The sequence below is a fragment of the Balaenoptera acutorostrata genome, chromosome 8, assembly GCF_949987535.1.
Source record: "Balaenoptera acutorostrata chromosome 8, mBalAcu1.1, whole genome shotgun sequence".
NCBI classification, from domain to species: Eukaryota; Metazoa; Chordata; class Mammalia; order Artiodactyla; family Balaenopteridae; genus Balaenoptera; species Balaenoptera acutorostrata.
This window is the reverse complement of record NC_080071.1, coordinates 108,680,806-108,693,024: the sequence shown is the minus strand read 5'-3', so window position 1 is coordinate 108,693,024 and position 12,219 is coordinate 108,680,806. Positions and strand designations below refer to the sequence as shown.

The 12,219-nt window shown below is 44.6% G+C and overlaps 1 protein-coding gene across 4 annotated transcripts in view; it reads right to left on the bottom strand.

The window, feature by feature from the left end:
- C8H2orf76 (chromosome 8 C2orf76 homolog) overlaps positions 1–12,219 on the bottom strand; it is an 84,002-nt gene that overhangs the window by 62,119 nt on the left and 9,664 nt on the right. Inside the window, exon 1 of one of the 4 annotated variants that reach the window (XM_007169264.3) lies at positions 9,082–10,258. The exons of the other annotated variants lie outside the window; for them this stretch is intronic. The gene's annotated coding sequence lies outside the window, so the exon portion shown is untranslated. Of the gene's footprint in view, positions 1–9,081; positions 10,259–12,219 lie in introns of those variants that run through there. 4 annotated transcript variants of the gene reach the window in all.

Sequence of the window (12,219 nt, the reverse complement as noted above, 5' to 3'; positions counted from 1 at the left end):
GGGAAAGTCAAGACAAGCTGCAAGCCAGGTTCCCTAACAGCCTAACAGCTCTCATTCCGAAGCTGGCTCCTCTCCCCGAGGCAAAGTTCTGAGCTAAAGAGCTGTAAACCAGCTTGGTGGGGGTTGGCTCCTGAGGTGAACAAAAAGCTCAGAGCCCAGCATTATGATAAGCACAAAACATGCAAATGCATAAAATACTCAACTGATGACCTCTCTCTCAGCTTAAAAAAAAAAAAAGTAACTACAGCCAATTCTGGTTACTCGCAGCGGATAAAAAGTAACTACAGCCAATTCTGGTTACTCGCAGTGGATAATGTCTGTAAAGTGGTCGTGAACACTGAATTCGTGAATACCGAACCACTGCTCCTAGGGAAATACAGGGCCAGGTTCTGGGGAGCCTCTGGTTCCTCTAGCCACAACATTTTCATCAGCCAATAAATACATAACCTTGTTTTATGTGCGTTTCTGTTGAAAGACACCTTATTTGGCATATATTGTTGATTCATGAACGCTGAACTCACAGCCAACAGTATTACAAGTCATGCCTGAACAAAGCTTACCTAATGCACGGATTTTCTCTGTAAGGCACACACGGCCCTCTTGCACTTAGGAACACTAGATGGCACTACGTTTGGGGGCCATTTTAAACAGCGACACCACCAACAACAAGCATAAAAATGTGAAAAGCATGGCATTAAATAAAGCACAATGCAGACAACTGTTTACAGTATGAGCTGAAACAAGACAGCAGCAAGTTGCCTGGTTTGACCTCAGCTGGTAGTGTGAATTTTGTTGATTCAAATGTGTCACTGGGGAATGCACATCCGGGAATGACCAAGAAAGTGCCTGAGTATTGCTTTTACTCACAAGTAAATTTTAGTGAGTAGGCAAATTCACAAATACACAATCTGTGAATAATGAGAACTGACTGTATTACCAAAAAGAAAAAAGAAAAAAAAGTGCTTTCCAGTATTTGAAGAAAGCATGCTCTTGATCTTTTTGTAAGAGAATGGAAGAGAATCCAAAATGTCCTTAAGAGTTAGAAGCTTTAAGTGTAGAAAAAGCACTCAGCACTCGGGCAGTTAGCATGGAGAAGATTTTATAACCACCAGGCAAAAAGTGCACTGGCTGACTTTCCTTTCCACAACAGGCAGGACAAGGGGTGTATGCGACTTGAAAATTAACAGACTCCTAAGGTGAATCATTTTGAAAAACTACAATATTTTGTAAAGTTATATCTACTCCCTAAATTTAAGTATTGTAAAATCAAATTTGTCATATATGAAGTTTGCTTTAAACCTTGTCTTACCCATATGAAAAAGGTACAACTTTCAAAGAACTAACATTCTAACCACATACAAATATATATATGTATATTACTCACACTAAATGCTTAATTTTCCTCTAGATTTAGGAACTAATATTACAGGGCGAAGAATCTATTTGCCTTCCTTTTGAAACAAATCAATAAAAAGAAGATAAGAAATACAGTTTATTGTTCTTTTACATGAGGAAACTAAACTGGCATAGATGATCAGGTATAAAAGTAGGAAAAAGAAGACTTCTACTAAGATTCATCATTACTCAATATGTAAATGATTCTGACAATGATTTTGTAGTAAATAAACATATATACTACTAAATATCATCCAAGTATGTCATTTTACCCCTTAAAAAGTTGTTTAAGGGAGAGGGAAAAAGCCTCCAGAGAGAGAGAGGGAAAAAACCTACATTCTCTTTATTACTCTTCTTAAAAATACTGAGCACCTAGCACACTGCTAAGTAGGTGAATGAGAAATGTTCACCTTTTAAAGAGAATACAACCTTGGTAAATTAGTAACTTTATATAAAATTCCAATTTAACTAAAGTTCATAAGAATGACAAATTATAATCAAGTCACATTTAAGAATATGCCTAAAATGTTAATTCCATTTTAGTCTATTCTGGCCTACTTCAAAAGCATAATTTTTTTTAAACTTTTAAATGGAAAACAAAATTTTATTCTAAAAATAGATCTTGGTAACAATGAAATACCAAAAGCTTGTCATTATAATAAAAAGAAAAAAGTTAACAGAAATTTCCTATAAAAATTTTCAAAAGCATAATTTTTAAGAAATGAAACTATACATTTATAGAGTAGGACCACGTGAGAATCAAATAAATATTTGAAAACCTCTTGGTCTTTTTTTTCCAAATGTTTAGTTGTATAATTCAAATCAAAACCCTACTATAGGGACTTCCCTCATGGTGCAGTGGTTAAGAATCTGCCTGCCAATGCAGGGGACATGGGTTCGAGCCCCGGTCCAGGAGGATCCCACATGCCGCGGAGCAACAAAGCCTGTGCACCACAACTACTGAGCCTGCGCTCTAGAGCCCGCGAGCCACAACTACTGAGCCCACACACCACAGCTACAGAAGCCCGCGTGCCTAGAGCCCATGCTCTGCAACGAAAGAAGCCACCGCAGTGAGAAGCCCAGGCACCGCAACGAAGAGTAGCCCCTGCTCGCCGCAACTAGAGAAAGCCTACGTGCAGCAACGAAGACCCAACGCAGCCAAATAAATAAATAAATTTTTTTTAATTATAAAAAAACCCTATTATATTAGAAAAATCAGTTTATTCATCTTTCACTGACGTGAAACTTTTAAGAAAGAGATTTTCAATGTATTAACTTATGAAAGATTTTAAAGTCTTTGACCTCAGCCATTTTTAAGATAGGTTAAAAAAATAAAGTCTCACACCTTAGGTGCTTAAGATAACATAGGAGGTGCAAAACAAATATTAGTTAAATCAGACAACCACACAAATACTTCTCCATGCTAGAACTGCTTTACTGCAAGATGACATTAGCAGCTGGCCTTTCCTGAGGAAGAGTCAGTCAATCAATTCTAGTAAATGAACCCTTGCTGTTCACCCTGAGTACACCACCCACTGACAAATCAACACCTACAATTCCACAGACCTGCCTTTGTGACCTTCAATTTGGGGCAAATACCCAAAATCATAATCTGTTTTCTCTGCTCAAGGCAGGTAAGACTCTCAGAGAACTAACTATTCTGGGCAGTTGAGTTTTCCAAAGGGTTTGAGACTTAACCATTCGGAAAGAATATTTCATGCACTTTCCTTCTTGTTTTAAACAAGGTACACTGAATGTAAATCCGATTTTTCTTGATATGCAATCATCAGTGAGAATGTTAATCCTTGTACAGCGTGCGTGGGAGACGATTCTCCACGGCGCGCTCATGCTTCTGCACGTCTTGCGAGCAGAGGCGCTGGCTGCTGTAGCTCTCAGATATCTTTTCAAGGATGTGTGTATAGCGAACAACCCAGGAAGACAGAGATATTCTCTCCCTCCAGAATAGAGAGCAGGTTGGTTTGTTGTCCACTGTAATAAAAATAACGTCTCTCTCTGGGCTAAGTTTGGGCAGGTTCGCTTGCAGTTCTTTTTTTTTTTTTTTTTAAGTGTTGCTACGTTATCTTTTCAATAGTACATTTATTTATTTATTTATTTATTTACTGACTGCACCATGTGGCACGCGGGATCTTAGTTCCCCGAGCAGGGATCGAACCCGTGCCCCCTGCAATGGAAGCGCGGAGTCTTAACCACTGGGCCACCAGGGGAGTCTCTGCTTGCAGTTCTTTATAAAACATTTGGATTAGCTAAACTCAGGGCTCTACAGCTGTGGATTCACGGGGCAAGAGGAAATGACACAAACAGGGAGCTCATGCTATTGGCTGTGCTGTAATACAGTCCTTCATCTCAGACCCAGGAGTTCCATGTCTTCTGCCAGCGACCAGTAAACTGTGACAGGCTGATTTGTCAGCTTCCGAGTAGGATAAAATCTCAAGACTCTTCACAGTTCTTGACAGTGTGTGACAAGGATGGGACGCTGGCAGAAACATGGCTTTCTGGAACAGAAAAGACGAAGGTCCCATGGGTTTAGGGCATATAAGAAGATTCCCTGGGATCCAGAAGCAAATGCTCTTCTCCAAGTGGTGGGTGTGGGGTTGTAAGGGTTAATTAACCTTTAGAGGATGAGCAGCAAAAGGTAGGATTGAAACAAGCTGCCCGACGTCCTTTGGTTGCTGATCACTCTCCTCGGGGTGGGAGGGGAAGGGGTGCAACCACGGCAATGAGGGGCAAGCCCTGCGGCCCCAGATGAGAGGCAATGAGGCTGCAGCTGTTAAGTAGAGTCCCCAGAGCTGAAACAAATTATGTCATCAGTGGGGATCTAGAGCTTTTGGGTAACTGAAAAAAAATTCATTAAGTTGAGCCATGAATAGCCACCGGGTCATATGAAACTAAACATATGTGTGCCCTGCTAACTGGCACAGAGCTCCAGTAACCCTCTGTAACCCTGATCCCTCCCCTTGCCCCCTACCCTGACATCTGCTTTAAGCAGGAGCATTAGGGGTGGCCTGAGGTCTCTCTGTCCCCAAGAGAGACTGAAGGCCTTATGCACCCAAGCATACTGAGGAACTTCAGGGAAAGGAGGGACTCAAATGGCTATGGCTCTGTGGATACAGGCACCCACGTCACTGTCCTACCCGGCCCTGTGCAGGAGGAGGTACTCAGATTCAGCTAGTGGGATCTGGACAGGATTCACAGCGGGGAAAGGAAACTAACATGAGGAAGTAGATGGGATGCTTCAGGCCAATTCAAAGTACTGTTGTTGTTTCTACATCTGATTGTACAAATGATGCATATATATCCTTATACTTCCCTGTCTACAGTGCCAAAGGAGATTCTCCCCCATCAGGAAGAGCTATAGGTAGAGAAATGCTAGTGGGAGGAGCTCCCCTGCTGTTTGTCATCAGTGGGTGGGTTGGGACGTCACACAATTGCCCTACCCACTGATGTTCAAAGTTTTCAACATATAAAAAATGTCCTGTTGGTTGGCAAGTCAGAAACCTCAGTCTCAATGGTCCTGTGCTGTTATCACACCTCCACCAGCTAAATCCAGGGCTCTACTCAACAAGTAAAGTTTCTTGGGATTATGTGGGTGGATTCATAATGCCCAGTCCCTTTGGCCATCAAGGAACAACAGCTGTCTCCTCAGCCTCCTACCACCAAAAAAGAACGCCAGCACCTTGCTGGTCTCTTTGGGGACTGGAGACGGTGTGTGCCTGGGGCGGCTCTGTGACGTGTCAGTGTGGCCAGGCTGAGCTAGAGTGCCCAGAATGCCCTTTCTGGCATGCTTCTGGTTACTCTGAGTCACAAGGATATTTTCTCCCGAATGTCAGAGGAAGAAGCATATTTTGTATGTACTTTGTAGCATACACATTTTGTAGATGTAATTAAAGTCCATAATCAGCTGACCTTAAATTAATCAAAAGGGAGATTCTCCTGGGCGGGCCTGACTTAATCTGTTAGAAGCCCTTTAGGAGGACTTAGGCGTCCCTGAGCTCAGAGACTCCAAATCACAGCGGGGTCTGCACTTGCTCTCCCTTCCCTTGGGTCCTCCCTCCTGAGCGCTGCTTGAGACCATGAGCCTCAGCTGGTGTCTGTGGGGTCCAGTCTGCTCCTCATGGGCCCTTCCTGACTACCGGCCTCTGAATGTCTAACCTACTTAGCCAGTCCCCAGCATGGAGTAAGCCAGTTCCTCGTGTGATATGTGTATGGTATGTGTGTGTGCGTTCTGTATTTTGTCTTCTACCGGTTCTGCTGCTTCTCCAGTTGAGCCCTGATTGATGAAGTCCTCACTTGGACACTCTACTTGGTCTTTTAACCTACAAGGCAGCATCCTGAGTGGCGCCCAAACCAATCAGCTGCATTGAAAGTGGTCTAGCAAGCTGCGGTACGTCTCCACCTGTGGGCCCTACAACCCGACGACCCCTTTGAGGTACCAGTCACTGTGGCTGATGATTTTGCAAGCTGGAGCCTCTAGCAAAGGGAAGTCAGCCTCCACCCAGAGGCCCCTTTTGGTCTTGGGCTCCTCACCTCCCTGACACAGCTTGCGATTCTTCAGCCTAATATTCCCATTCGGGAGTGAGTCAACTCCAGCTCAATGACTAATAAGATGGGAAGAACCAAACAGGTTCCCTTATCAAATGGAAATGATATGTTTAACAACTTTGCAAGTTGAGCCCTATGTGCATATCCGTTTGATTTGAAAAAGTGGCAGCTTTCCCTTTGGGGAAAACTTTCTTCTTCACTCTACCACCTGAAGCAAAGTTACTGACTCAACAGGACCCTCTGTTCACAGCAAGGTTCCCCTAAATGCCTGGGCCTAGTTCACAGATGGTTTGGCTAAGCTGAAACCCAGCAGTGTCCACTGGCCTACTGTGACTGTTCAGCCGAGCTCCAGCTGTGAAAAACCAACACCAGACATGTTCACTCTGCTCAGTGGCAGAACTGAAGGCTGTTCCCATAGCTCTGGCTAATATTCCCATAGATGAATCTTAATGTTTTACTTACTCTTGAGCTGTTGCCAAAGGCCCAGCTATTTGATCTACCTCTTAGAAAACCACAGAGGGGCAGGTTAAAGACATTTCCCTTAAGGGCTGTGAATCGTGGAAACAATCCTCAGAGGAGTAGAGGAAAATTTCTTTCTTCCCAACACAGTAGACCTCCCAAACCTCCCTAACATCCACAGCTACTTGGTACTGTTAAGCACTGAAACCGCCGTCTCAAAAATCAACTAAAAAAGAATTCTCCCTCTACCTCCCTCATCGCCTCCTGGAACACACATCTTAGAATGGCAGCTTGTTCACTGAACACAGCTATCCCCAGAAAGGGATCATCCTTTCTCTGCTGTTTCCTGGGAGATGATCAGGACAAAGAGGAAGAGGGGGCAGGGGCAGCTATAGAGACCAGTGTGAAATCCTGGGATTCCACCCAGACCGTTCCTGTGCATAATGTTTCTTTCTTTCCCCTTCAGGTACCCCCAGCCAGCCTGACTGGTACATCTTCCATGTGGCAAGGTGGCCAAAAGGGGGCTTAGGGGATTTGAACATAACTCTGGTTCAGCTTCCTGGATTCTCTTGTTGGACTGACAATGATCTAGATCACATCGGTGGAGTACACTTCAGGCCAGAGTGGGGGACCTAATGGGTCTCTGTAAGTTTTATAAAAGCTCCCTTCAGGGAATAGGAGTTGATTAGAAAAAAGGTGAAGTTATAGCTTCTGGAATGGGACACACACATTTTTGTGGAGGTGGAGGGAGGGAAATAACCTCACCACCCAGGGAGAGAACAGCTTGTGCCCCTGGAGATAGGGGTGGGAAGGATCATTCGTTAACTATCTTTTATCTTTCAGAATTGCCCCGGAGCAGTTCTCATGAAGCAGAACACCCTGACAAGGTTCCCCCAAACTGGTATAAGCACCTTAAATTTAACTGACTTCTGAATTTGCCACCCCTGACAGATGGCTCTGACCACAATGATAACCATCACCAACAAGTGTATCAGAACATCTGTCCCAGCTCCTGTGCCTCTCATACAAAACACCTATCAACACTTCCAGATGTCTTCTCCACCCCATTCCCACAGCCACTGCTCAGCATGCCATGTTACAGACAAATGACACTCAGCTGGCAGCCTAGTCAAACAAGACAGACTGCCTACCTGCCCTCAGGCAGTTCCCCCAAAAGCAAGGTTTAAATGCAATAATGTGAACCCAAGTGAAAACCCCAATGCCTTCTATGAGGCTAAAGGTCACACTGGAGGCCCTGACAACCTGTGTGCTCTGAACCATGTGGATCCCAACTGTAAATTGTAAAGAAATTTCTTTCCAGGGTCACACCAGCACCTCCAGGCCTGTGATTTTGTGTCTGTGTGTGTGTGTGGCGAGGGCGGGCTCCAGTATTAACTTGCCTCTCTCCCCACAATACTGTTATTTGCATCTTAGACCTGCAGGTGTTTCAGAAAACACCATGAGTAAGCTCTCACATGACCAACGACTAGATCAATGGTGGCAATCTCTCCAAAACAGCCCTTGGTTACTCAGGAAAGCTTCCGGGAGGGTTAAGTGCACCCTATGGGCAGTTTTCCCCACAATGAGTCATCCAATTAGAAAAGGTGGTATGGGGCTTCCCTGGTGGCGCAGTGGTTGAGAGTCTGCCTGCCAATGCAGGGGACACGGGTTCGAGCCCTGGTCTGGGAAGATCCCACATGCCGCGGAGCGACTAGGCCCGTGCGCCACAATTGCTGAGCCTGCGCGTCGGGAGCCTGTGCTCCGCAACAAGAGAGGTCGCGATAGTGAGAGGCCGGTGCACCGCGATGAAGAGTGGCCCCCACTTGCCGCAACTGGAGAAGGCCCTCGCACAGAAACGAAGACCCAACACAGCCATAAATAAATAAATAAATACAATTTAAAAATAAATAAATAAAGCAAATAATTTAAAAAAAAAAAAAAAAAAAGAAAAGGTGGTATGAAATCTGTCCCCAGCTTTAGCTAAAGTGATAAGTAACACCACCTCGCCCTCACTGCCAGTGTCATTATGGATGGCAGACTCTAAACTTCTGCCTTTTGCCCAGGGTGGTCTGTGCCAAGGCTAGCACAAGCTGCTGCACCTGGATTGATGCCTCAGACCAAGTGGGAAGGTCAATATAGAAAGTTAGAGAAAGGTCCCTCGTTTTCTAAGGCCCATGGGTGGTTCCTGAGATTTGTTCAGGACCCTGGGGGCATGGCTAAGGTCAGTTCTGCAGGTTGGTCTAGTCCTGCTGCTTGGAGTCTCACTGAGAGTAGCCCTAATGAAATGCTGTCTGAGACTAATGGAATTGACTTAGTCCCAGCCCGTCAGTCACATTAACCAGAGTGGCAGAGAAAGTGGCAAACCCATAGGAAAATTCAGCAGAATATGCTGTAGAAATGAGGAGTGGCTCTTAGTGGAAGACAATTTTCCAGGAGTCTCTGAGTTTCTGCGTGTCTTATAAGCAGAGGCACTAGTGGCCTTTGTTCTGGGCTATCTTTTCCCAGGATGTCTGTATAGCCTACAGCCCTGGGGGACAGTGTCTGCCCCCAGCACAGGGCCAGTGTGTTTGCTCTCCAGAATAACAGAGTTGCCTACACATGCCTGATCCAATTCCCCACCTCTCCCATTCTCCCTTCAATCCATTCTAAACGAGACTTTGCACTCACCCCTCAGCTAAAACAGCACGAGGTCAGATCCACTGAACACGTCTCTGTCCTTATCTTCGTAGCACTCTGATGTCAGTGAAGGAAGATCACACTCAACTTCTGAGAAGCGCTCAGCACGGCTGAAGAACTTGCTCACCCTTCTCTGCCTCTGTGACACCACTTTCTCCAGCTGTCTCTTTCTGCACTGCTCCTTTGCTAGATCGCTTCCAGGCTCCTCTCCTCTTTAAGAACTTGAAATGTTAGTGCTCCTCTGACAACTCTCTCAAACACATTTCCAGCCCTGAGGTCGAAACTGGGTTGGCTACTTAACTTCTCTACTTAGATATCACCAGGCATTTAACATTTCACATACCCCAAACTGAACTTGGCAGTTTAAATCTGACACCTACCCCCAACCCTGATTTCCCCATCTCAGTCGATTATACAATCATCCACTGAGTTACTCAAGCCATCAGCAAAGGATTCCTCCTTTCCCTACTCTCTAGCTAACCCATCAGCAAATCTTCTCAGCTCTTTCCCCAAAACGTACCTTGAATTTCCCCATTTCTCTCCATCTCCCTTACTGCTACACTAGTCCCAGCCTCCACTGTCTTTGTCTCTATTGGAAAAATAGAAAAGCTTCCCAACTGGCCTTCCCACCACCAGTGTGGTCCCCTCAATCCATGTGGCATATAGCAGCGGGAGTGATCTTCTAAATATGTAAATCTGAGTATGTCTCCCCTGCTTAAAATTCTTCAAAGGCTCCCCAGAACCCCTAAAGTAGTGAACTCATCATCATGGCCAGCAAGTCCCTGCATGATTTGGCCCCAGACCCCATCTCCCCCTGCGCCACCACACAACAGTGACACTGGCCCCTCTTTCATTTCTTCCAATACATCGAGCTATTTCTGGTCTTTACACAGGTTGCTCCCTAGCTTGAAACATTCTTGCTTTCCTGGATCCTCCCTAGCCTTCTGTTCCCAATGTAAATGTCACCTCATCAGACGGACCTTTCCTGACTGACTCAGCCCCACTTATTCCTCCTTGCTCTCAGTTTTCCCCCCACTGTGAGACAATAATGCATGAGGAAAAGGGCTGTGTTTTTAGTACCAACTCGCTTATTTCTGATTTTTAGATGAATGCTGTTGCGGGTTGTACTGTGTCCCCCCTAAAAAAACATGTTGAAGTCCTAACTCCCACCCAGGACCTCAGAATGTGACCTTATTTGTAAATACAGTTGTTGAAGACGTAACCCGTTAAGGTGAGGTCATACTGGAGTAGGCTGGGCCTCATATCCAATATGACCAGTGCCCTTATGAAAGAAGAGGGCCTTGTGAAGACAGACACACAGGAGAACACCATGTGAAGATGGTGGACTGAAGTGATGCATCTACAAGCCAAGGAATGCCTGGGGCTACCGGAAGCTAACTAAGAGAGAGGCATGGAACAGATTCACCCTCACAGCCCTCAGAAGGAATCAATCCTGCTCATTGATTTTGGACTTCTAGCCTCCAGAACTGTGGGACAATAAATATCTGTTGTCTTAAGCCACCCTATTTGTGATACTTTGTTATAGCAACCCCAAGAGACTAATACAAATGCCAAATTGCAAAGACATATATAGAAGGGAAAGGTGTTCTTACAGAGGGAGGTGGTGGATAAAGGGGCATAAGTGACTGTTTTAACATTATGTTCGCTTAAACTAAAACTTTCATTTTCAAAAGTAACCTAATTAAAACATGAACTAGAGTTACAGTGAAGCCTCACTACCACTGCATTATTGTGATTTGTAGGAAAAATATATATTTGGTCTTCATCCACAGTTCCTGGCTCACAGCTCCCAAAACTCCTGGAATTTCCCGAACAATGGGATGATATTTGGTCTCTTGTCCTCAGTTCCTGAAAACACTTCAGGGAAGGTGACTTTCGGGATCCCACCCAAAGGTGGGGGCTGGTTGTCAGGAGAACCAACTTTCAGTCCCACCCCCTGCTGGAAGTTGAGTCAATCACCATTGGCCAGTGACTTAGTCAATCATGACTATGTAACAAAGCCTCCATAAAAAACCCAAAAGGACAGCTTGTTGGACCTTTTCAAAGAGCTTCCACGTTGGGGAACCAGAACACTTCCACATGCCCCTATGCTTGGCCCCATCCACCATGAGGACAGAAGCCCCTTTGTTCAGGACCTTGACCTTCGTATCTCATCTGGCTGTTGATTTATATCCTTTTATAATAAATCAGTAATCTAGTGAGTAAACAGGTTTCCCGGAGTTCTGGGAGCCCTTCTAACAAACTAATTGAACCCCAAGAGAGAGTCGTGGGAACCTCTGATTTACAGCCAGTTGATCCGAAGTATAGGTTACAACCTGGACTTGCAACGGGCATCCAGAATTGGAGGGATCATCAGAACCTCCAATCTGTAGCTGGTCAAAAGCACAGGTAACAACTTGTGACTGGCCTCTGAAGTGGAGGGAGGTCTTGCGGGACTGAGCCCTTTGTCTATGGAATCTGATTCTATCTCTGGGCGGACAGTGTCAGAATTGAGTCGAACTTCTGTATACCTGCTAGCATCCAAGAATTGATTGTTGATGTGGGGAAGCCTCCACACACACACATTGGAATTGGGTCCAGGAACCCAACTCAACCAGGCCAAAAAAAAAAAAAATCATGTAACTGTCTATTATTACACCAATCCATATTAAATGGTAATGCAAACAGTTCCTGAAAACTTATAATGGAGTCAATGAAGAAAAGCCACAGACCCCTCAGTCTCAACTCTATGACCTTATAATGAGGATAGGAGCAAGTTATTTAATCTCTAATTTTGTTATGAATTTGCTTCAAGGTTTCTGCTTTAATAAATGGCATTAATGATGATAATAATAGCTACTCAGCATGTGTCAAACATTGTGCTAAATGCTTTAGAAACATCATTAATAATCCTCAATTACCTATCAGCAAAGCAGGTCCAATTGTCCCCATTTTACAGATGAGGAAACAAAGGATGTGTGAGTCAAGAATAATGCTGCTAATTCAGTAGCACAGCCAAGACCAGAACATAACGTCTTGTGACTTCCATCAAGAGCTACCTATTATATCACACAAATAATGTATTTGGCAGACTCTAATAGAGAACAACCAGTTTCACTGGAGCAACAT